The following is a 25,394-nucleotide window of genomic DNA, read 5'->3' on the forward strand; positions in this document are numbered from 1 at the left end:
TTGTTCCAGGATTGACATGTTGGGGACTTTGTCTTGCCACCTGATGTGGAGAAGTCTGCGGACACAGCTCAGGTGAAAGTGATTGAGCTGTGTGGCATGCTGGCTGTAAACAGTTCAAGTGTTGCTGGCATAGACTAGTGTGGTAAGGACCACAATGCAGTAGACCTTCAGCTTGGTGCTCAGGATAAGTCCCTTTCTTTATCAGACATTCTTACGCAGTCTCCCGAAGGTGGTGCTGACTTCGGCAACTCTGTTGTTGACCTCAGCGTTTATGGTCTCTACATGGGAGAGTGTGCTGCCCAGCTAGGTGAAGTTGTCAACTGCTTTGAGGTTGTGCTCCATCACCAAAATGCATGGCTGCTGGCATAGTTTTCCTGGAGCAGGTTGATACATAACTTCTTCTCTTTTTAGTATTGATAATGAGACCGAAGTTGTTGCAAGTCTGTAAAAAACAGTCCATTTCATACTGCATTTGCTGCTCTGTGCTGGCATTGAGTGCATAGTTATCAGTAGTGTTGAGCCACCCCCGTAGTGTTCGGGTTCGGTTCGGTTCGTCGAACACCGGGATGTTCGAGGAACTGTTCGTCGAACTGTTCGTCGAACACCTTAGAACACCGTCGAACACCGTTAAAACCAATGGCAGGCAAACAAAAACACATAGAAACACATAGAAAACACCTGCAAAGGTGTCCAAAAGCTGACAAACTGCTCAGAAGACACTCTCTTTAAAAAAGCCGGCTGGCAAATTCAGCAGCGGCATACACCGGTACCCGACAATTTAGACAAGAAGGAATAGAGCATCACACAAAGATTAGATAGATAGAAACATGTCAGTCACACATATAAGAAGCACAGTGACAGTGTTGGTTACTGCACTTGTCATTTAGTGTAAAGGATTTATTAAAAAAAATATTAGTGTTTTCATGCACCGTCTCTTTAAAAAAGCCGGCCGGCAATTCAGCATCTGTACCCGACAATTTAGAACAGAAAGAATAGAGCTTCACACATAGATTAGATAGATAGAAACATGTCAGTCACATATATAATAAGTACAGTGATAGTGTTGCTTACTGTACTTGTCATTTAGTGTAAAGGATTTATTTAAAAAAATAATAGTGTTTTCATGCACTGTCTCTTTAAAAAAGCCGGCCGGCAATTCAGCAGCGGTACCCGACAATTTAGAACAGAAAGATAGAGCATCACACATAGATTAGATAGATAGAAACATGTCAGTCACATATATATGAAGTACAGTGATAGTGTTGGTTACTGTACTTGTCATTTAGTATTAAAATAAAGGATTTATTATTAAAAAAATTGGCGTGGGGTTCCCCTTAATTTTAGGCTCTAGCGGAGGTTAAGCAGACAGCTGGGGCAGATGTTTGAAGCCTGGGAAGGGGGTAATACCCACGGAGCTTCCCAGGCTACTAATATCAGCCCCCAGCTGAATACATAGCCTTTACTAGCTATTAAAATGGGGGACCCCCCAAAAAAAATGACGTGGGGTCCCCCCTAATTTAATAGCTAGCAAAGGCTAGGCAGACAGCTGGGGGCTGATATTAATAGCCCAGGAAGGGAGCCATGAATATTGGCCCCCTCCCAGGCTAGAAACACCAGCCGTCAGCCGCCCCAGAAATGGCGCATTCATAGGATGCGCCAATTCTGGCACTTAGCCTCGCTCTTCCACGCTGCCCTGGTGCGGTGGCAGGGGGTAATAGGGTTGGGGTTGATGTCAGCTTATAATGCCAGCTGACATCAAGCCCAGGTTAGTAATGGAGAGGCGTCTATAAGACACCCCCATTACTAACCCCATAGTCAAAGTTAAAAAAAACACAAACACCCAGAATAAAGTCCTTTAATTGAAATAAAGACACAATCCTTTATTGTTCTAAATTAAACCATACTTACCATCACGCCCATTCCAGCTGAAGCCAACGATCTCCTGCAATAAAAGAAAAATAATAAAGCAACCTCATCCTTACCTTTCCATGGTTCCCACGACAGCTTCAGCTCTGCTACATCGAGATGACAGGCTGGACCGCAGCAGAACGCTGCCATCCAGCCTGTCATCCCGCAGACACTGAGAAGCGCAGGCTTGCTTGCGCTGCTCAGCGTCTCTCTGTGACGACATCCAGATGAGCCGAGTTCATGTCCAATGAACTCGGCTCACCTCATGCACGTCACTGACAGCGTGGGAAAATTCTCACGCTGAAGCGCTGATTGCAGGAGAATTTTCCCACGCTGTCAGTGACGTGCAGGAGGTGAGCTGAGTTCATTGGACATGAGCTCACCTCATGCACATCACTGACAGCGTGGGAGTATTCTCCTGCACTCAGCACTTCAGCGTGAGAATTTTCCCACGCTGTCAGTGACGTGCATGAGGTGAGCCGAGTTCATTGGACATGACCTCGGCTCATCTGGATGCCGTCACAGCGAGACAGTGAGGAGCGCAAGCATGCCTGCGCTTCTCAGTGTCTGCGGGATGACAGACTGGATGGCAGCGTTCTGCTGCGGTCCAGCCAGTCATCTCGATGTAGCAGAGCTGAAGCTGTCCTGGGAACCATGGAAAGGTAAGGATGAGGTTGCTTTATATTTTTTCTTTTATTGCAGGAGATCGTTGGCTTCAGCTGGAATGGGTGTGATGGTAAGTATGGTTTAATTTAGAACAATAAAGAATTGTGTCTTTATTTCAATTAAAGGACTTTATTCTGGGTGTTGTGTTTTTTTTAAATACTTTACTAGAAATTCATGGCGGTCATGTCTAATACTGGCGTGACCCCATGAATTTTGGGCTTGGGGCCAGCTGATAATACCAAGCTGGCCCTAACCCCTTTATTACCCAGTGAGCCACTGCACCAGGGCCCTGGATGAGTTGGGTACAGCGCCAGAAGATGGCGCTTCTATGAACGCGCCATTTTCCGGGGCGGCTGCGGACTGCAATTTGTAGCGGGGGGGGGGCCAGAAAGCTTGGGCCTCCCTGCGCTGCAGATTCCAGCCCCCAGCTGCCTAGTTGTACCTGGCTGGACACAAAAATAGGGCGAAGCCCCACGTACTTTTTTTTTAATTATTTCATGAAATTCATGAAATAATTAAGAAAAAAAGGCCTTCCCTATATTGTTGTGTCCGGCCAGGTACAAATAGGCAGCTGGTGGTTGGGGGCAGCCCGTTCCTGCCTGCTGTACCTGGCTGGACACAAATATAGTGCGAAGCCCCACTTCAATTTTTTTTAATTATTTCATGAAATTCATGAAATAATTAAGAAAAAAAGGGCTTCCCTATATTGTTGTGTCCGGCCAGGTACAAATAGGCAGCTGGTGGATGGGGGCAGCCCGTTCCTGCCTGCTGTACCTGGCTGGACACAAATATAGTGCGAAGCCCCACTTCAATTTTTTGAAATTATTTCAGGAAATTCATGAAATAATTTTAAAAAAATTGACGTGGGGCTTCGCACTATATTTGTGTCCAGCCAGGTACAGCAGGCAGGAACGGGCTGCCCCCAACCACCAGCTGCCTATTTGTACCTGGCCGGACACAACAATATAGGGAAGCCCTTTTTTTCTTAATTATTTCATGAAATAATTTAAAGAAAATTGACGTGGGGCTTCGCCCTGTTTTTGTGTCCAGCCAGGTACAACTAGGCAGCTGGGGGCTGGAATCCGCAGCGCAGGGAGGCCCAAGCTTTCTGGGCCACCCCCGCTGCAAATTGCAGTCCGCAGCCACCCCGGAAAATGGCGCGTTCATAGAAGCGCCATCTTCTGGCGCTGTACCCAACTCATCCAGGGCCCTGATGCGGTGGCTCACTGGGTAATAAAGGGGTTAGGGCCAGCTTGGCATTATCAGCTGGCCCTAAGCCCGAAATTCATGGGGTCACGCCAATATTAGACATGACCACCATGAATTTCTAGTAAAGTATTTAAAAAAAACACAACACCCAGAAAAAAGTCCTTTAATTGAAATAAACACACAATTCTTTATTGTTCTAAATTAAACCATACTTACCATCACGCCCATTCCAGCTGAAGCCAACGATCTCCTGAAATAAAAGAAAAATAATAAAGCAACATCATCCTTACCTTTCCATGGTTCCCATGACAGCTTCAGCTCTGCTACATCGAGATGACAGGCTGGACCGCAGCAGAACGCTGCCATCCTGCCTGTCATCCCGCAGACACTGAGAAGCGCAGGCTTGCTTGCGCTCCACAGTGTCTCTCTGTGAGGGCATCCAGATGAGCCGAGTTAATGTCCAATGAACTCGGCTCACCTCATGCACGTCACTGACAGCGTGGGAAAATTCTCATGCACTCAGCGCTTCAGCGTGGGAGAATTCTCACACTGAAGCGCTGAGTGCAGGAGAATTCTCCCACGCTGTCAGTGACGTGCAGGAGGTGAGCTGAGTTCATTGGACATGAGCTCACCTTATGCACGTCACTGACAGCGTGGGAAAATTCTCCTGCACTCAGCGCTTCAGCGGGAGAATTCTCACGCTGAAGCGCTGAGTGCAGGAGAATTCTCCCACGCTGTCAGTGACGTGCAGGAGGTGAGCTGAGTTCATTGGACATGAGCTCACCTTATGCACGTCACTGACAGCGTGGGAGAATTCTCCTGCACTCACCGCTTCAGCGTGAGAATTTTCCCACGCTGTCAGTGACGTGCATGAGGTGAGCCGAGTTCATTGGACATGAACTCGGCTCATCTGGATGTCGTCACAGAGAGACGCTGAGCAGCGCAAGTAAGCCTGCGCTTCTCAGTGTCTGCGGGATGAGAGGCTGGATGGCAGCGTTCTGCTGCGGTCCAGCCTGTCATCTCGATGTAGCAGAGCTGAAGCTGTCGTGGGAACCATGGAAAGGTAAGGATGAGGTTGCTTTATTATTTTTCTTTTATTGCAGGAGATCGTTGGCTTCAGCTGGAATGGGCGTGACGGTAAGTATGGTTTAATTTAGAACAATAAAGGATTGTGTCTTTATTTCAATTAAAGGACTTTATTCTGGGTGTTTGTGTTTTTTTTAACTTTGACTATGGGGTTAGTAATGGGGGTGTCTTATAGACGCCTCTCCATTACTAACCTGGGCTTGATGTCAGCTGGCATTATAAGCTGACATCAACCCCAACCCTATTACCCCCTGCCACCGCACCAGGGCAGCGTGGAAGAGCGAGGCTAAGTGCCAGAATTGGCGCATCCTATGAATGCGCCATTTCTGGGGCGGCTGACGGCTGGTGTTTCTAGCCTGGGAGGGGGCCAATATTCATGGCTCCCTTCCTGGGCTATTAATATCAGCCCCCAGCTGTCTGCCTAGCCTTTGCTAGCTATTAAATTAGGGGGGACCCCACGTCATTTTTTTGGGGGGGTCCCCCATTTTAATAGCTAGTAAAGGCTATGTATTCAGCTGGGGGCTGATATTAGTAGCCTGGGAAGCTCCGTGGGTATTACCCCCTTCCCAGGCTTCAAACATCTGCCCCAGCCGTCTGCTTAACCTCCGCTAGAGCCTAAAATTAAGGGGAACCCCACGCCAATTTTTTTAATAATAAATCCTTTATTTTAATACTAAATGACAAGTACAGTAACCAACACTATCACTGTACTTCATATATATGTGACTGACATGTTTCTATCTATCTAATCTATGTGTGAAGCTCTATTCTGTCTGTTATAAATTGTCGGGTACCGCTGCTGAATTGCCGGCCGGCTTTTTTAAAGAGATGGTGCATGAAAACACTATTATTTTTTTTGATAAATCCTTTACGCTAAATGACAAGTACAGTAAGCAACACTGTCACTGTACTTCGTATATATGTGGCTGACATGTTTCTATCTATCTAATCTATGTATGATGCTCTATTCTGTCTGTTATAAATTGTCGGGTACCGCTGCTGAATTGCCGGCCGGCTTTTTTAAAGAGACGGTGCATGAAAACACTATTATTTTTTTTGATAAATCCTTTACGCTAAATGACAAGTACAGTAAGCAGCACTTTCACTGTACTTCGTATATATGTGGCTGACATGTTTATATCTATCTAATCTATGTGTGAAGCTCTATTCTTTCGGTTCTAAATTGTCGGGTACAGGTGTATGCCGCTGCTGAATTGCCGGCTTTTCATGTTTCACTGTTGGCACTGTTCCCATCGATTTGGGCAATCACTGTAATGCCACAACCACCATGGCTGTGGCATTACAGTGAGTGGCAGACAATCCCTGCATGATTGGTGCTCTAAATAGCGCCAGACATGCAGGACACGCTTTTGGTGCACGAACAGTTATCGAACATAACCTCGAACAGCCGAATTTTTTGCAAATCGTTCGGGTTCGTCGAACAACTCGAACACCGCCCAAAACAGCTCGAATTTGAGATTGGCGAACAGTTCTAGTCGAACACCGCTCATCTCTAGTTATCAGAAAACAAGAGATCACGGATAACAGTCTCATGCACCTTTGTAACAGCCTTCAGGCATCTGGGGTTGAACAGCTTGCAGTCAGTCCTGTACTTGACATGGATTCCATCTTCACAGTTGCTAAAGGCAGCTTTCAACATGGCAAAAAATAGAATACTGAACAGGGTCGGGGTGAGTACACAGCCTTGTTTTACGCCATTTGTAACTGGGAAGTCCTTTGATTTGCCAAAACTTTGCCATGATTTTCCACAGTCCGTCTCTGACTGTGTCAAAAGCCTTGGTCAAGTCTACAAAGGTCACGAAAAGGCCGCTACATTGCTCCTTGCAATTTTCCTGGAGATGACGTGCCGCAAAGACCATAGCTGCCGTCCCACGTTCAGCACGGAAGCTGCATTGACTTGCGGGTAGTAGACCTTGTTCAAGGTGAAGTTGTCATACAAAGTGAGTGAACAACGAAGGTTTTTATATTTGGTAAATAAACAGATTCATAAGGTTCCTTAGTATTATTTTTTATGTAGTTACTTGTTTTCAGTGGAAATTTTTTTGCCTAGAAGAAAAACCTATAACTTTTCTTTAATCTCGACTTTTTTACAAGCGTTTGATGATGTTCTCTTAATTCGTTACTTTTAGCATTGAAGTTGTTTCTTGAGTAGTTTTACCTTTAATAGGAGTCAATTGTAGATCAATGTAATTCAAACAGTTCAACTTTTACTGACAATAACTTTACATACAGTTGCGCAAGAAACTATTTGGTTACTGTTACTTTTTGAGGCACAATATGCTTTAGGGTTTATCCAGTTCTTTTAATTGGTTTCCTATACGTAAGGTAGGCAATCAATATTAGGTTGGTGGCTGTGCAACTCTTATCTATTTAAAGGGGCTTTGGTGCTCTTTTAAGCACTATATCCTCTTCATTCAGTATAATATTGATGACCTATTGTAAAGAAAGGTCATTAAACAGCTGGATAGCCCCTTTGTGATTTCAATATTCCAGATGTGATTTTAACACACACAAGCTAGCACAGATGCATAATGCTACATAATTAAACAGGGCCAGGTCAAAAATGGACAGTATTTGCTTTTATGTTATTCCCACTGCTCCCTTGAGTAATATGTTTTTTTTCTTTTTTTATATTGATACATTTGATTCCAGAGATATGGGCCTTTTTATTCAGATTTCCTTTTCAGAGCTCCCTCCCCCAGGCTGATGATGCTCTCAATCCTATCCAGCTTAGGTTGCAGCCTGCAAAGAACAACGCACACCATCATCCTCTATGGCAAGGCTTCCTACTAGCCTCCAGCGTTTTCAATCAGGCACAGTATTGAGCTCCCAGTAAAGAAACCTCATTATGTAGATAACATAGCATAAATAATAGATATTATGCACACGCTGCAACAAATAAACTGTCTCTCAGATAACTCAAAAAGCCAATCTACAGAAACAGCAAAGCTGAAGAGCATGTATCCTCAGTCCATGTGTTGTGAATTAAATCTAAACTGTTTATGCTATTCACATACATTTGTAGCATGATTTTTTTTATTCAAGTGCTATATAGAAACCTACTGTAAAAAAGGCAAAATAAAAACCATACCCAGGTCATGCCGCATTTTGAAAAAAAGTCAAATGTCACTTACAAAAAATAAAATACACCACCAATGCCACAAAGAAAAATTAATTACATGCACTGCATTTAATTAGCATTATAGACTTTAATCTGCCAGCAGAACACATATAAAAATGCCACATAAAACTTTTTTTTTTCTGAAACTGCTTTGTGTGAAGCTGTGCTTAATGGGTTATTTATGTCTCTTCATTGTGTTCCTTAAATTAGTAAGTTTCTTTCTGAATTTTCTTTTTGTCGTCTTATATTCTTAAATGAAGCATTATGCCTGCCTAATGTCTTTATTATACAGCTGGGCATTTATCTACTGGCACAAGATCACGGCCTTTCATTGCTGGCTTAGAAAAGTCAATTTTCATAGCACAGGTTGAGGATGTTTTCCTTGGTTCTGGGAAATTGTTCATTGCAATCTGTGCATACTGAGGCACCAGCTGGCATTTCTTTCTGCTCTGGTTAAAACATTACATTCAAGTTTTGCTTTTCTTTTTTAGCGCAGACTGTATTCATTCTTAGAGGTTAGAAACCAAAATCTAGACAATTACACTGTGTTCAGTTTATAGCTTTAGCTATATGACATTTTACTGAACATGGGGCCCCATGTATCAGTAATGCAACTATAAAGACTTTTCAAAGTTTCATTGATTACATGGAAACGCAGAAAGAACGACGATAACCAGTCCCAAGTAGTAAAATAATACCAAATGTTTTTATTGATAGAAAAATCATGACGAGGGAAGGAAGGGAGACCTACATGTGATGGTGAAAAGACAAGGACGCACAGCACAGGAGCATGAGCTAGATCCATGCAGTATATAACAACATGAGAGATGATGGTAATTCATAGTCACATGCCCTGTAACCCAGCGGAAAAAACAGCTGTTAAGCCATCTAATTGCCACTACTAATTACATTAAGCACAGTTGCATGAGCCACTGCGAAGATAAGCAGTGTATTAACTGGTGGTGGCACCTGTGTGCACAGAGGCTACTGAGTATGTGTGTGTCTGCCCTGACGCGCATTTCGGACCAGCCTTCATCATGGAGCAGACAAAGGCTCTTGCATATCTTTCTGTCTCTTTACGTACACCAGACAAACTCAATAATGTTGATATCAGGGCTCTGTGGGGTCACAGCATTATTTCCAGGGCTCCATGTTCTTCTTTATACTAAATAAATAATGACAATGACTGTATGTTTGGAGTCATTTTCATACAACAATAGAAGATTTGTGGTTAATTTTTCAAGATGTTTTGAATAAAACCCTTGCCAAATTCTTTTAAAAACTGTGCACAAGGGTGCTTAGGAGAATTTATGCCATATTAAAGACAAAGGGTGGTCACACCAAATATTGTTTTGATTTCAATTTCTCATTTGTATCATTCACTTTGCATTTTGATAATAGATAAAAATAAACTATTACGCTTACATTTTATTGCAATCTTACTGTTAGGAGGGCGGTTGCAAACAACTTTAATATAATGGAACGCAACCGACCCCGGGGTCCGCGATGCAGCCTGGTGGACGGCTGCGGAACACTTTCCGGGTGGAAAGGAAAACAACCAACTTAAATGTTAAACCCTTCCGTGTTACTGCACACTGGAACGGGTATAGCAATTCGCTCCATCTCCGTTATCAGCACGAGAGATAGGCGATGAAAAACTATCTGTAGTCCTGTTACAGCACAGGGACTACAGTGGTGGCGCTAGGATGCGTGTGTGACTACGCCGACGGGTACACGTGCCTCCAGCCGGCGTGCTACCGGACTGAAGGGTACTACTCCACGTGGCAGACAGGTGATAGCCGTGGATAGGACGTCTGCAGGCTGCTCGGGGTGTTAGGCGACCCCTTTGGTAGAGCCAGACTGCTAGACAAAGCTACCTGCCTATTTCCACTAGCCTGCCTACTTTCACTAAACCTGCCTATAGAAACTACGTGGAACACAGTCGTCCACACACAGCAACACTTGCTCAATGATCAGAGTGCGCCGCCATGTTTGTGGGCGGGCCTTTTAAAGACTAAGCCCTGCCCACCGACGCCACCCATGGACCAATCAGGCGGTGCCAGGTCACCGGGTCAGGTGGGCGCCAAACCACCAATCACGATCCGCCAGGTCATGGGCATGCTCAGTGCGGCGAATCCTGGACTTAGACTCCAAAAGCCCTGTCTCCCTCCGCAACCTATGCTTAACATTGCTAGGCACAAATACCCAGAAGACAATCTGTACATCTCGTGGACCAGCTAGGCGTTGGGGCTGACGATGATACTGAGCAGCATCAGCCCCAGTTGGACTGAAATGGGAGACCACAGAAGGCTCTGGACCCATTTCGAATCCAGCAACAGACCGATGCCTAACATTATCCCGCTCCACTTGACGCTCATTTTCCTCCATGAGCAGGGGGCATGAATGTAGTCCACCAGGTCACAGAGAGGATTCATAGACCGTGACCCCTCCGGTGTACAGGGTACCCTTTTTTAAAGCGGGGGGCAAACTTAGCAGACTCCCCGCGTACTTTAGTATTGTGAGCCATGATCCACACTCTGTCGCCCGGATAGGATACGGGGGCAGAACGACGAGAAGTGACAACCGACTCTCTATCTGTGGAGTCCGTCACGGGTGACAGATGGAGAAGACCAACCGGTCTTTGGCGGAAAGATTTATCTCTCGCACAGACGGGACATGCGAGAACAAAGTCCTTGATGTCCTGGCACCACCAGGGCCACCAATAGGACCGTTGAAGGGACTTAGTGGTACGTTTGACCCCCAGATGGGCTCCGATCTTAGGGGCATGAGCCCAGGAGAGCACCATATTCTGTAGATTAGGGGAAACAAACGTCCTCCCCGACGGAACCTGGCTAGAGAACACTGCAGCCACTCTCTCTTCCTGAGAGTTCTTTTCGACATAGTCTGACAAGACCCGCGTCCTGGGAACAGACAAAGAATCTGTACCAGAAGCCACAACGGTAGAGGAATCAGAGACTACCCTCCGGGTGGCTGTGACCATACACTGAGATGCACAAATCTCACTCCAGAAAGAAATTCTCCCCATATTCCAGTCAATATGTGGAGTATGACAACGTAGCCAGGGGAGACCCAATAACACCTCGTCTAATCCACCAGGAATAATAAGAAATGAGATGACTTCCCGGTGGCCCTGAGGAAATGACATGGCGAGGGGAATCGACTGGTGGGTGATCTGCGCGTCCAGGAGTGAACCATTGACAACACTAATGTTCATTGGTCTTGACAGTAACTCTACAGGGATGGCATGCCTCTGGGCAAACGTAGATGATAAAAAATTGCCATCAGCACCAGAGTCCACCCCCACCTTGGCAGTAACTGCAGATGTACCAAAGGACAATGTCACATTATATAATAATTTGGAGAGAGAAGCCCCTGAATCTAACACACCTCCTCCAACGGTGGTAAGACGTACTCGTTTTCCTGACTGCTTTGAACCCTTATTAACGGGGTCCTCGAAGAGGTGTGTAGGTCGGGAATGAGAGGGACTAGACTCCGTCTGGGATATATCCATGGCCTCAGGCTCCGGGTCAGGAGTCGCGGGTTTGCAAACGGGTCTAGAGAAGGACGGTGCCAACCGACACTGGGGTCTGGGAACCTCCAGTTCTAATTTGTGTTCAGCATGACACAAATCAATTCGGTTGGCAAGAGAGATTAACTCCTCCAAGGAGGTTGGAATCTCTCTGGTAGATAGAGCATTTTTAATATGCCCAGCCAGACCCTTCCAGAACACCGGGATAAGCGACCGCTCAGACCAATCCAGTTCAGCCGCTAGGGTTCTAAACTGGATGCTATAGTGGCTGGCGATGGCCGAACCCTGGATCAATGCAAGGAGCTTAAGAGCCGTATCATGCGCGACCTGAGGACCTAGGAATACACTTTTTAGGGTCTTAAGGAAAAGACCCGCATTTGTTACAACTGGATCATTCCGCTCCCATAGAGGAGTAGCCCACTCCAGAGCCCTGTGGGAGAGTAATGAGATGATATAACCCACTTTGGCTCTTTCGGAGGGGAACTGTGCCTCCATCATCTCCAATTGAATGGAGCATAAATTAATAAAACCCCTGCAGGATTTACTGTCTCCAGAAAATTTTTCCGGGAGAGCGAAACGGGGTAATTGGGCAGTTGCAGCTGTTACAGCATTTATCGCAGCCGAGTTAACCAGATTGGCTGCTAGTGAAGCCGCCTGGGTAGCTACTGCAGTGATATCAGCGGCCGGAGCTTGTTCCAGAGACCTAAGTCTGGTCTCCAGTTGCTGTATGTAACGCTGCAGTTGCTGGCTGTCGGCCATGTTCGGCAAGACCCTGGCGCTCTGATACTATTAGGAGGGCGGTTGAAATCAACTTTAATATAATGGAACGCAACCGACCCCGGGGTCCGCGATGCAGCCTGGTGGACTGCTGCGGAACACTTTCCGGGTGGAAAGGAAAACAACCAACTTAAATGTTAAACCCTTCCGTGTTACTGCACACTGGAACGGGTATAGCAATTCGCTCCATCTCCGTTAGCAGCACGAGAGATAGGCGATGAAAAACTATCTGTAGTCCTGTTACAGCACAGGGACTACAGTAGCGGCACTAGGATGCGTGCGTGACTGCGCCGACGGGTACCCGTGCCTCCAGCCGGCATGCTACCGGACTGAAGGGTACTACTCCATGTGGCAGACAGGCGATAGCTGTGGATTGGACGTCTGCAGGCTGCTCGGGGTGTTAGGCAACCCCTTTGGTAGAGCCAGACTGCTAGACGAAGCTACCTGCCTATTTCCACTAGCCTGCCTACTTTCACTAAACCTGCTTATAGAAACTACGTGGAACACAGTCGTCCACACACAGCAACACTTGCTCAATGATCAGAGCGCGCCGGCATGTTTGTGGGCGGGCCTTTTAAAGACTAAGCCCTGCCCACCAACGCGCCATTGGTGACGCCACCTGTGGACCAATCAGGCGGTGCCAGGTCACCGGGTCAGGTGGGTGCCAAACCACCAATCACGATCCGCCAGGTCATGGGCATGCTCAGTGCGGTGAATCCTGGACTTAGACTCCAAAAGCCCTGTCTCCCTCCGCAACTTATGCTTAACATTGCTAGGCACAAACACCTAGGAGACAATCTGTACATCTTGTGGACCAGCTAGGCTTTGGGGCTGATGATGATGCTGAGCAGCATCAGCCCTGGCTGACCTGAAATGGGAGACCACAGAAAGCTCTGGACCCATTTCAAATCCAGCTAAAGACCAACACCTGACACTTACTTTGCAGCAATTTCCCCCACACCTGCCTAAACATTTTTCACAGTGTTGTATATTCCATTGCTAAAATAGATGATTAACATCTGCGCAGAAAAACACATTAGAAGGGACGCAACAAACTACTGCTTCTCTCATCAGTTTTTACATTGTTCTGACAGGTCTTCAGTAATACCTGTTATCCTTTGGCTGACATGTCAAAACATATTGCTGGAGCAACATATGTACAGCAAAATATTAAGTCTTCTAGAATGGAACTTCACAATACAAGTTTCAGTCAGCAGTGAAATATATTAAGGCTATTTGCATTGGAAAGCTGCTTATTCATTTTCATGATCCTATATGTGACAAGTATATCACCGAGCATTATTTAGTGTTGCTTTTACATTCATCATACTATCTACACTATAAATATTGCATTTCAGCTTGTTTTTATTGACTACATTTGAAGCATCAGATATTCATCATAAAAAAGTAAAAGAATATGAAAACTAATACCTTCTTGACCCTACTTACCTATACAAGAACTCTTGTACTGTTTGTACCATATGTGTAAGTTTCCTCTAGCATAGCTAACTTTAGTACTTTCATACAGTAAAATATTTTTTTTTATTTTTTAATGTCAGTAAATTAATTATAATTCAGTAAGTTACATTTTTCTCACAGACTTGTATATAAAAACATACAAAAAATCCCTATTAAAATGTTTGATGCATAGCAGTTTTACTTCATATATTATAACCGTCTTTGGGTATGTATTTGTGAGTAAAACTTATCTGGAATAGAAATGAACAGATTGATCCATGGATCTTTAAACTGGCAGGTCCATGAGAACTCAAACACTCTGCTATAGAATTTGTGAGGACCGGCAAAAAAAAAAAAACTTGCTGCACCATTTCACACATTGTTGAAGACTCATAGAGCGGGTAAATAGGGTCAGGCGCAGCAGCACTAGCTTTCTGATAATGCCATGCAGCTATCACATCACATGGTCTAGCACAGTCAATCAGGGGCTATCACAGGGAATAAAAAAGATGGTGACCAGTCAAGAAATGCCATTTTATGCTTGTTCAGAGTAGGGATAGAAAGTCAGAGCACACAGCATAGGGATAGAAAAAGGCCTTATCTAAATGGGGTATATTACATTCAATGCTCAAACAGATTAAAAATTGGAGTGATAGTCTCAGCCTGTGATTACTAATCCAAAAATTCAAGTGACTTATAGGGAAGTTTTGTACCTGTATAGTTACCCAATGTGACTGTGAGCTGATTGATCTAAAATACACTGCAGTAGCAGCACATTAATAACAGTGATAATAAATCCCTAAGTTATCTCTCTTTCATTCTTTTTTTTTACAGGCTATATGTGGATTTTCTATAATGTGATTCACAGAAAATCTATTATTATTATTTATTATTATATTGCCATTTATTTCATAACACTTTACATGTGAAAAAGGGGGTATACAGTTAGGTCCATATATATTTGGACAGAGACAAAATGTTTCTAATTTTGGTTCTAGACATTACCACAATGAATTTTAAACAAAACAATTCAGATGCAGTTGAAGTTCAGACTTTCAGCTTTCATTTGAGGGTATCCACATTAAAATTGGATGAAGGGTTTAGGAGTTTCAGCTCCTTAACATGTGCCATCCTGTTTTTAAAGGGACCAAAAGTAATTGGACAATTGACTCCAAGGCTATTTCATGGACAGGAGTGGGCAATCCCTTCAATATGTCATTCTCAATTAAGCAGATAAAAGGCCTGGAGTTGATTTGAGGCGTGGTGCTTGCATTTGGAAGGTTTTGCTGTGAAGTAAACATGCGGTCAAAGGATCTCTCCATGCAGGTGAAGCAAGCCATCCTTAAGCTGCAAAAACAGAAAAAACCCATCCGAGAAATTGCTACAATATTAGGAGTGGCAAAATCTACAGTTTGGTACATCCTGAGAAAGAAAGAAAGCACTGGTGAACTCATCAATGCAAATAGACCTGGGCGCCCACGGAAGACAACAGTGGTGGATGATCGCAGAATAATCTCCATGGTGAAGAGAAACCCCTTCACAACAGCCAACCAAGTGAACAACACTCTCCAGGAGGTAGGCATATCAATATCCAAATCTACCATAAAGAGAAGACTGCATGAAAGTAAATACAGAGGGTTCCCTGCACGGTGCAAGCCACTCATAAGCATCAAGAATAAAAAGGCCTTTGGACTTTGCTAAAAAACATCTAAAAAAGCCAGCACAGTTCTGGAAGAACATTCTTTGGACAGATGAAACCAACATCAACCTCTACCAGAATGATGGAAAGAGAAAAGTATGGCGAAGTTGTTGTACAGCTCATGATCCAAAGCATACCACATCATCTGTAAAACACGGCGGAGGCAGTGTGATGGCTTGGGCATGCATGGCTGCCAGTGGCACTGGGTCACTAGTGTTTATTGATGATGTGACACAGGACAGAAGCAGCCGAATGAATTCTGATGTCTTCAGAGCCATACTGTGTGCTCAGATCCAGCCAAATGCAGCCAAACTGATTGGTCGTCGTTTCATACTACAGATGGACAATGACTCAAAACATAAAGCCAAAGCAACCCAGGAGTTTATTAAAGCAAAGAAGTGGAATATTCTTGAATGGCCAAGTCAGTCACCTGATCTCAACCCAATTGAGCATGCATTTCACTTGTTAAAGACTAAACTTCAGGCACAAAGGCCCACAAACAAACAGCAACTGAAAACCACTGCAGTGAAGGCCTGGCAGAGCATCAAAAAGGAGGAAACACAGCGTCTGGTGATGTCCATGAGTTCAAGACTTCAGGCAGTCATTGCCAACAAAGGATTTTCAACCAAGTACTAGAAATGAACATTTTATTTACAATTATTTAATCTGTCCAATTACTTTTGGTCCCTTTAAAAACAGGGTGGCACATGTTAAGGAGCTGAAACTCCTAAACCCTTCATCCAATTTTAATGTGGATACCCTCAAATGAAAGCTGAAAGTCTGAACTTAAACTGCATCTGAATTGTTTTGTTTAAAATTCATTGTGGTAATGTTTAGAATCAAAATTAGAAAAATGTTGTCTCCGTCCAAATATATATGGACCTAACTGTACATAGCAAAAACAATTACAATAATCTTGAACAAAAACGAGTCAGCGACTGGTACAGGAGGAGTGAGGACCCTGCCCGCGAGGGCTCACAATCTACAATCTATTAGCTGCAAATCAAAATTTTTAAGAATATTCTGCGAATTAGAGTTTTAAAAGATCCCCTTGTCTCTAATTCTGATATCAAAATGTTTCTGTGAGACTTGTTTCATGGGTCCAGTATTCATCTGTTTGAAATGGAGTAACCAAGCAGACTGGATCAGTTTCCAACTGAAGAAGGACTGATACACTTTAAAGGGAATATAACAGCATGTTTTTGCTATGCAATCTGAGGACAGTATGTTGTAGGGATTAAACACTGATTTCAACAGTGCTGTGTGCGATTGATTACTTATGGTGAAGGATTTGTCACAAGGACATTATCATTGCTGTGACTTGCTGGCACCCAAGCACTGGTCCAACCACACCCCATCCTGTGATAAGAAGTTCACAGCTCTCAGCTTATAGACTATGTACATAGAGAGACTGCTGTGGGCGGGGTTAGCTTTCTCAGCTCTGCTTCATTCTGCATCTAATAACTCTGATTGTGGCACAACTACTTCTCCCCCGTAAACTAAGTGATATATCTTTGAAATCAGGGTCTCTTTCCTTATATCATGCTGATCTCAGATGAGGTAGCAAAACCCTGGTTACAGATTTCCTGTAAAACTTTCAGTTTACATTTTCTTTAATCCTACAATGCGTATCGGGGCCCTTTTAGGCTTACTTTTTTGCTATTATCTGCAAAATTACTTTAGTTAGAATTTTGAAACTCTAGGTATTCCTCAAGTAAGTCATTGTTGGTAATATCCAGTTGATCATATAATTTTTTTGATAGACATTTTTGTGTAGCAATGCTTTTTTTTGGGAAAACCACATCTGTATGGAACGGGGGCCTTTTAGGCCCCTGCTATTTTTATCATGTACTCAGCAGTGTTTGTGTCTCAAGTTAATTAATTTGTAGTCAGGGTTGCTGGTGGAGGGGCCAGGGGTGTGGATCATACCATGTGAAGATGTCACGTGATTTTCTGAGGGAGTGATAAGGCCTAGAAGGAAGACGTATCGCTTCTGCAAAAAATAAGTCCTGGAGAAATATCTCAAAAGAGGAACTTTATGCATATATTGGAATTTTACTGCTGGCATGGAGTCAAAAATCATATGATGTTCCAATCAGAGAATTATTTCTGGACCCACTTTCTGATCCACACTATAAAGCGACAATGGACAGATATGAGGAAATTAGAAGAAACATTCGATTTGATGATAAGCAAACTCGTGCAGCGAGGTTCCAAACAGACAAATTAGCCCCTATCACTTATATCTGGAACATATTTATCAAAAATTGCACCAAACTTTACAATCCTAGTACTAATGTTACAGTCGATGAGCAACTTGTAGGACGTTGCAAGTTCATACAATACATGCCCAGTAAACCAGCCAAGTATGGAATAAAAATTTTCTGGATGTGTGATTCTGCAAATTATTATGGCATAATGGGCTTTCTACGGTGGCAAAGAAGTTGATGCACCAGTACAGAAAGATCTAGGGTCTGAGATTGTGAAAACACTTGCTGTACCAATATACTATTCAGATAGAAACATTACCATGCACAATTATTTTACCAATGTTGCACTGGGCAATTTTCTGCATGACAAAGCTGTTACACTTGTTGGTACTATGAAGCCAAACCGACGAGAAATTCCTCAAGCAATAAAACACATTCCACAGCAAGCACTTTATGAGAGTGTCTTTGGTTTCAACAACAAAGCGACACTGGTATCTTACAAAGCAAAGAAGGAGAAATCAGTTATATTACTCAGTAGCATGCATTATGATTGCAGTATTGACAGCAATGACAGGAAATTGAAACCAGAAATCATCCTGTGTTACAATAAAACTAAAGGAGGTGTGGACAAAAATGGATGAAATGGTGGGAGAATATTCATGCAAGAGGCAAACAAGACGTTGGCCTGTAGTAATTTTTTCAAATATGCTTGATGTAGCAGCCCTAAATTCATTCATTATTTATACAGAAACTCATCCAGAATTCCATGCAAGGAGGAAGGACAGGAGACGCCTATTCTTGAAGGACCTTTGCCATGAACTTGTAATGCCTCACATGATGGAGCGAAGCAACATGAAATGCTTGCCAAAGCAAACTAAAGAAGCAATGAAACGGTGTGGCGTACAGTTTCAGGATATTCCAGGGCCAGGAGAAAGAAAACGAAAGCGTTGTTTCATTTGTCTAAGAAACTTAGAGAGGAAAACTGAGCGATATTGTACCACTTGTGGGGAAAATGTCTGTAAAGAACATTCTTCAGAAAAGATAACTTGAAAATTGTTTGGAAGACCAATAAAATTGAAAAGAAAAAGTTAGAAAAGAAATGTAGTTGCAGCTAGTTTATTCTACATTTATATACCTTTGTGTGTTTTTCATATCTTTGTTTGAAATTTGGAAAAAAAAATGTGTTTTGGTGTTTTCTACAAAAAATTATAATTATATTATATAATGTGCATTATTCATATCTTAATTTGCAATTTTGAAATAAACTTGTAAAAGTTATTTATGTGAGTTTCTCCATATGATTGGCACGGGGGCCGTAAAAGTGTAGATTTGCGACGTCATGCATGCTAGGGTTAGTGATTTAATCAACAAATCTAGCTGCAATCAGATTTTGTAGCCGGACCAAAAACATTGATTTGTTAAATTACTGAAGGTAAAGTAAACAGATCCATTTTAAAACAAATCAGTTTTTCTTCAGTTTGAAACTGATCAATTTCTTTGTTTACTGGATCTGATTTCATAGTTATATAAGTTGAAAAACGACACAGATCCATTAAGTTCAACCTTTCTCCCCCAGTTATACATTTTCTATCGCTAGGTTTTTAAGAACCCAGGATAATATTTGCTTTGAGTAAAGCATCCAGCCCTTTTTTGAAAGCTGTTATAGCGTCTGCCATCACTACCTTTTGTGGTCGGGCATTCCACATTCTGACTGCTCTTACTGTAAAGAACCTTTATTTAGCTTCCGGAATCGCCTTTACTACACATGTAATAAATGCCCCCTGGCCCTTAGTAAGGTCTTTGGAAGAAATAACATCAACGACTGACTCACTGGACATATCACCCCACATGACAGTGCTACTTCCGGCACTCAGCTTTTTAAACAGCCCACTCCATGTGTTTCACTGACACTACTTGCAACCGTTCACTACTTTCACTCAGCGTTACCCCGATCATTTCTTCATTTGCAATTGGTAAGCTTCACTTTGCTTTGAATGATGGGCTGTTGTCCATGGAATGTCTGTCCTTGTTTACATCAGCATATATGGTCACAGGCTCCGGAGGTCTAGCAGGCATTTTTCTCCTGTCACACACGGTTACAAGTGCTGAATATATTATATCTTTTCTTGATATATTTTTGTGGGGGGTATTATTATGGACTCTCCATTTTTATAATGACATTGGGTGGACTGACAGCTGGTGCCATACATTGTTATGTCAATTATTTCTCTTATGGATTGCTTTCAATGTGTATTGGATTTAAATATGTATATACTTTGTTTATATTTTTATTTTTGTTTGACTTATTGATTTTGTAATTCTGTACACATTTGTATCTTTTTTTTCTTCTTATGTGCAGTTATACTAATGACGGTCATTCGAACAAAAAGCTTATTCTGGGATTGCCTGCACTGAAAATAAATAATTTAAACACGAGAATCACCTTTCTGATTAACTCATTGAGTGCCAAGTTATCTTCACTACTTTGGAAGCAATAAGTCATGTGCCAGCCATTTGTATTGACCACACATGTATTTATACATTGTAGGGATTCACTCTCTCACGTAGGCATTAGGTAGCATTCACATAGGTCCAAACAGGTGAAGTTTCATTACTTTCATAAAACTCCAAGAAATTCAAAAACTCTTCTGGGCACAATTGCTTCACAGCAAATAACAGTTCATTTAGCAGATACATATATGTCAGTGTGCGCTCACCCAAACAGATTACAGTCCATTATCCCAGAGCAAACTTCACACACAGAAGAGGCACGATCCCACCAGACACAGTATCCCCTTCAGCCTGAGCTCCAGCAGCTGTCAGCGCCAAACAGAAGGGTTCAACTTCGTGCACAGTTCACACTTAACAGAGTGTATCTTCCTCATGTTTCTCTGAAGCTCCAACACACAGACTGCTCATCTTTCCTAGCTGACCAGTGCGGTCCCCATTCAGAGAAAGACTTTGGCTTGTCTTTCTACCAGATACAATTCACATATTGGCTGGACACTTACCAGTAGTGTTGAGCCACCCTCGTAGTGTTCGAGTTCGGTTCGGTTCGTCGAACACCCGTATGTTCACCGAACTGTTCGTCGAACTGTTCGTCGAACAACTTCGAACACCGTTAAAACCAATGGCAGGCAAACAAAAACACATAGAAACACATAGAAAACACCTTCAAAGGTGTCCAAAAGCTGACAAACTGCTCAGAAGACACAACTAACACATGGAAAAGTGACAAGTACATATAGTCATGCGAAAAGAAAAGAGGTGGAGGAGTAAAAGGAGGGGGAGACACAGATATAGGCATGTCATGCCCTTCTAAAACCAAAAAAGTGCGAAGCCGACACGGCCAGTCCGTTCCTGCCCGTGCGACCTCCGTGTCGCCGGGTTTGTGCCAGAGCTGCGGTGGACCCTGACGGCCAGCCCCCCTCTCTCAATACTGGTGCCTGTAAGCTGGTGGGTCAAGCCCCCCCGTGGTGGGGGGGAGTAACATCTGCAGAAGAAAGACCATCTTCCAGCCAAACTAAGATGTCTACTTCTTTTCGTGGACAATGTGATACGATCCCTTTCTTACAGACACGCCCATCGCTACAAATTCCAGATGAGGCACAAAAACAGCAGGTGCTTCAACGGATATCAAGTGCTCCTTCAAGTGGGCTCTCCTCCACTTCAACTTCAACATCACAAATACTCCAGTCCTCAGAGGTGTCACCCCAATCGCACTTGCTTCCTCACAGCTCCCAAGTCTCCAGCTGCCCGTCTGAGTATGGGGTAACACAGATGGTTGAATCTGCACAGCTATTTATTCACACTATAGCCTGGGAAACGGAGGTCTGCTCCAGAGCTTCTGTTAATCCAGACGAGGAAATGATCTGCACTGATGCCCAGAATCTTTATGAGTCGGATCCAGGACCAGATGAAGAAGGTTTTGAGCATAATGTAGACCCTCGTTCCCAAACTGTAACTCATGTTGGTGGAGACAATGATGAAGACGATGATGAGACTCAAATACCTGATTGGAGCAACAACTTGACTTTTCGGTCAGGGCAGGAAGAGGTTGGCTCTGAGGACGACGGGTGTGAGAGCACACAGGGTGATGATGACGAGGTTGGAGATCCCACTTACTGTCATCCCACAGTCAGCCAGTCGATGAGGTCAGCAGAGGAGGTGGAGGAGGATGTGACTAGCCCAGGGGATGGGGATGACTCGGTACCCGTCCTTTGCCTGGGGTCATTCTTTAAAAGGGTGGATAATTGTTAATTTTATAAGAGTTCATGACGCCACCTGTGGTATCTGGTGAGAAGCACCAGCGCTGCAGTAGTCCACTGAGGCCGGTGATAAGGCAGCTCGATGGTATAGCTCCCCACAGGTGGAGCTAGGCCTCAGAAAAGCGTATGCAGGGGCAATGCAGGACAGGCGAGACCCAGCTGGGTCAGAGCAAGAACGGGAACATACACGGTAGTCACTTCAGTACCTTTTACTGGTGGAAATTCAGGCACGTCCCGGAGCACTGTAGGGTGAAGGGTGCATATCAGGATCCTCCCCAATGAGCGGGTGTAGGGCCTCCTGTTTCTTGCCTCTGCGTAGTAATTTTCTGACCTGCCTGGAGCTAGGCCTAACTTTGTCTCTGTCCTGCGCTGGCTGACCTTGTGGTAGGGCCTTGTCTTGGAGTTCACGCTCCCAGTATGCGGGGCCTAAGCATCTCCTGGCTCTTTTACGTATCAGCACCTTAGCGATCCTGGGACTTGTAGTTCTCAAGGGATTCCGGTTATGCCTTACTGGGTCATAGAAATCCCGGTAAGCTCAGATCCTGGGTCCGGTAAATGCTTCGGGATCAGCTGGTTAAGCTCCTCTGCCCCCTATGTACTAACTCTCCACTCGCCTTCGGCCTACTCGGGCCCTCACTAGGCTATACACACTAACGGCAACTTGCCGCGCTTCACCGATCTTATGGCGCCGGCACACCTTAAGCTCTAACTGGGCTCCCTGAATCTAGCTAACAGGAGCCTCGTGCTCCACTGCTGAACTATTAACTGAGTTCTCTAGACTAGACTGAGCTCCACTGCAGACTGACCTCTCTTAGCCTTCTCTACTGCAGGAACTCTTCAGAGGAACTGAACTGCCTAGCTCCACCTTCCCTATTTATATTTGTAACGGGCTCCCTCTGCTGGTCTGAGGTGGAAGGTGGAGATGTGTGAATGTTTATGGGGGCCTCTTGTGGAGGATTCCATCAATGCACTCTTCTAGGATTTGTGATACCAAGCACAGCTGGGCGTCACAGATGCTATTGACGATGAGGTTAGGTTGTGCCTTCCTGGACAGAGGCGGAGTACTGGAAGCACGTCAACAACTGCATCCTCAACCACAACTCTGCCTCTGACCACAAGTCGTAGTGGCTCTTCAGGTCGCATGGGCTCTAAGCCTTCCATAGCCTGGGCATTTTTTCAGATAGATAAGGATGACCCAACTCGTGTTAATCTTTAATATTTGTCTCCAATGCTAAGTAGAGGGCAAAAAATCCATAGTTTGAGTACTTCATGCATGAACCGTCACATGGATATGAAGCATAAGTTGCAGTGGGAAGCTCACTGTGCTACAATCTTGTGCATCCGCGGCTTCTTCATCCTCTGTGACTGGGGGGACAGCAGTCACACAGGTTTTAGGACGCAGACCTACCAACTCTTTACCCGCAACAGCCAGTGTGATTGGTAGGTCATAATTTCATTTGGAAGTGGAAACACCAGCTGGTGTTGAGCGCTCTCCGACATCGAGAGCACCACCTTTGGATCAAGGCAACCTAACTTTTCCGCCTGCATCTTCCTCACAGACCGGCAAGTTTGCCGGGGACACCCTACTCAACCCCGTCTAAGCACAACAGCCAGCCCTCGGTCCCTCAGCTGTGGACAAGTAAAAGACCATTTTCTCCTAGCCATAAGAATGCTAAGAGGTTGAATTTCACCATCTGCAAGCTCTTGGCTACAGAAATGCTGCCTTCCCGCCTGGTGGACCCAGAGGGTTTTCGAAACCTTATGTCCGTCGCAGTGCCCCAGTACCAGATGCCCAGTCGGCACTACTTCTCAAAGAAAGGTGTGCCTGCGCTACACCAGCATGTCGCACACAACATCACCGCTTCTTTGAGAAACTCTGTGTGTGACAGGGTTCATTTCACCACAGACACTTGGGCGAGTAGGCATGGACAGGGGCGTTACATGTCTCTGACTGGGCACTGGCTAACTCTGGTGACAGCAGGACAAGGGGCTGCTGTCCAAGTCTTGCCGTCCCCTCGAGTTGTACGTCAATCCTCTTTATCTAGAAGCTCCTCCACTGCTTCTGCCTCCTCATCCTCCTCTCGGACCTCCACCTGCACCCAAACCCTGTCTGGTAATACCACCCGCTTTCTAACTGCACAGAAGGAATCCTGCACACCTCCTTACTATGCTGGCAGCAAGGCTCAACGGCATCAGGCGATGTTTACTTTGAAATGTCTGGGAAATGTGAGTCACACAGCTGAGAAGTTGTGGTCAGCTCTGGAGACCCAGTTTCATGAATGGTTGTCTCCACTGGACCTGCAACCAGGGAAGGCCGTGTGCGACAATGCTGCAAACCTGGGTGCGGCCCTTTGCCGGGGCAATGTCACACACGTGCCTTGTATGACTCATGTGTTGAACCTGGTTGTCCAGCAATTTTTAACCCACTATCCCGGACTAGATGGCATTCTGCAGAGGGCACGGTCGCTGTGTGCTCACTTCCGCCGTTTGCATCCCGCAGCTCAACGACTTACGTCTCTACAGAAGTCGTTGGGCCTGCCAGTTCACCGGTTGAAATGCGATGTGCCGACACGGTGGAATTCAACTCAGCACATGTTGCAGCGACTGTGGCAGCACCGACAAGCCCTGGTGCAATACGTTCTGCCGTATAGCCTGGGCCAACGAGATCCAGAGGTGGGGCAAATTACGCTGCAGGAGTGGTCTCAGATCAGGGACCTATGAAGTTGACGCGCCCCCTGGGCCATGGGGTACCCGGAGCCGGGCCGGTAGACGCTGGATGTTGTAGTCACTGTGGCGGCGACCCGGTCCATGACCCAGGGGGTTCAATCCAAGGGTAATTTGTATATACGGGTTTTATAATGTCCGACTATGCCACCTATGGAGTGCGGCCAAAGGGGCCGCCGCTGCGGAACAGTCCTCTGAAGCTGGTGGTTTTGCAGCAATGGTATTATTACTCCCCACAGGAAGAGTGTAGCTTTAGGGCAGTGTGGGTAGATGATGGTGGTTGTAGTGCAGGGAGTCAGTTTTGAACACAGAGTCCGTGTGATGTAGTTCCAAGATCTTTACTCACAGTTGTTGCAGTCCAGATTACAGGTACCAGAGCAATCTCCCCCGTCATGCTGTGTGTACTCAGTGAGGGCCATCCCCAGATAGCTCCGGAGTACTTAGCAGGACCCCCTTCTGTGTGTCCTTTCTCTGGCCTTCTCCCTGCACCTCACACCCAGTGACACTACTATCCGGTATCCTCGGGCCTTGGCGGGCGACATGTGTTCCGTCCCCTGGGTCCTATGTGGCTACCTTCTTAATGAGACTGGTGTGGACTTTGGCCTGCAGTACATGAAATGCTGCAGCCTCCGGTTTCTAGTTGAGCCTTGCTGTTTCTCCGCTAGTTGAGGGACCGGTTCCCCTTATCTGGCCTGAC

The sequence above is a fragment of the Phyllobates terribilis genome, unplaced genomic scaffold, assembly GCF_046119375.1.
Source record: "Phyllobates terribilis strain yellow unplaced genomic scaffold, ASM4611937v1 Scaffold_4__5_contigs__length_816908805, whole genome shotgun sequence".
Taxonomy (NCBI): Eukaryota; Metazoa; Chordata; class Amphibia; order Anura; family Dendrobatidae; genus Phyllobates; species Phyllobates terribilis.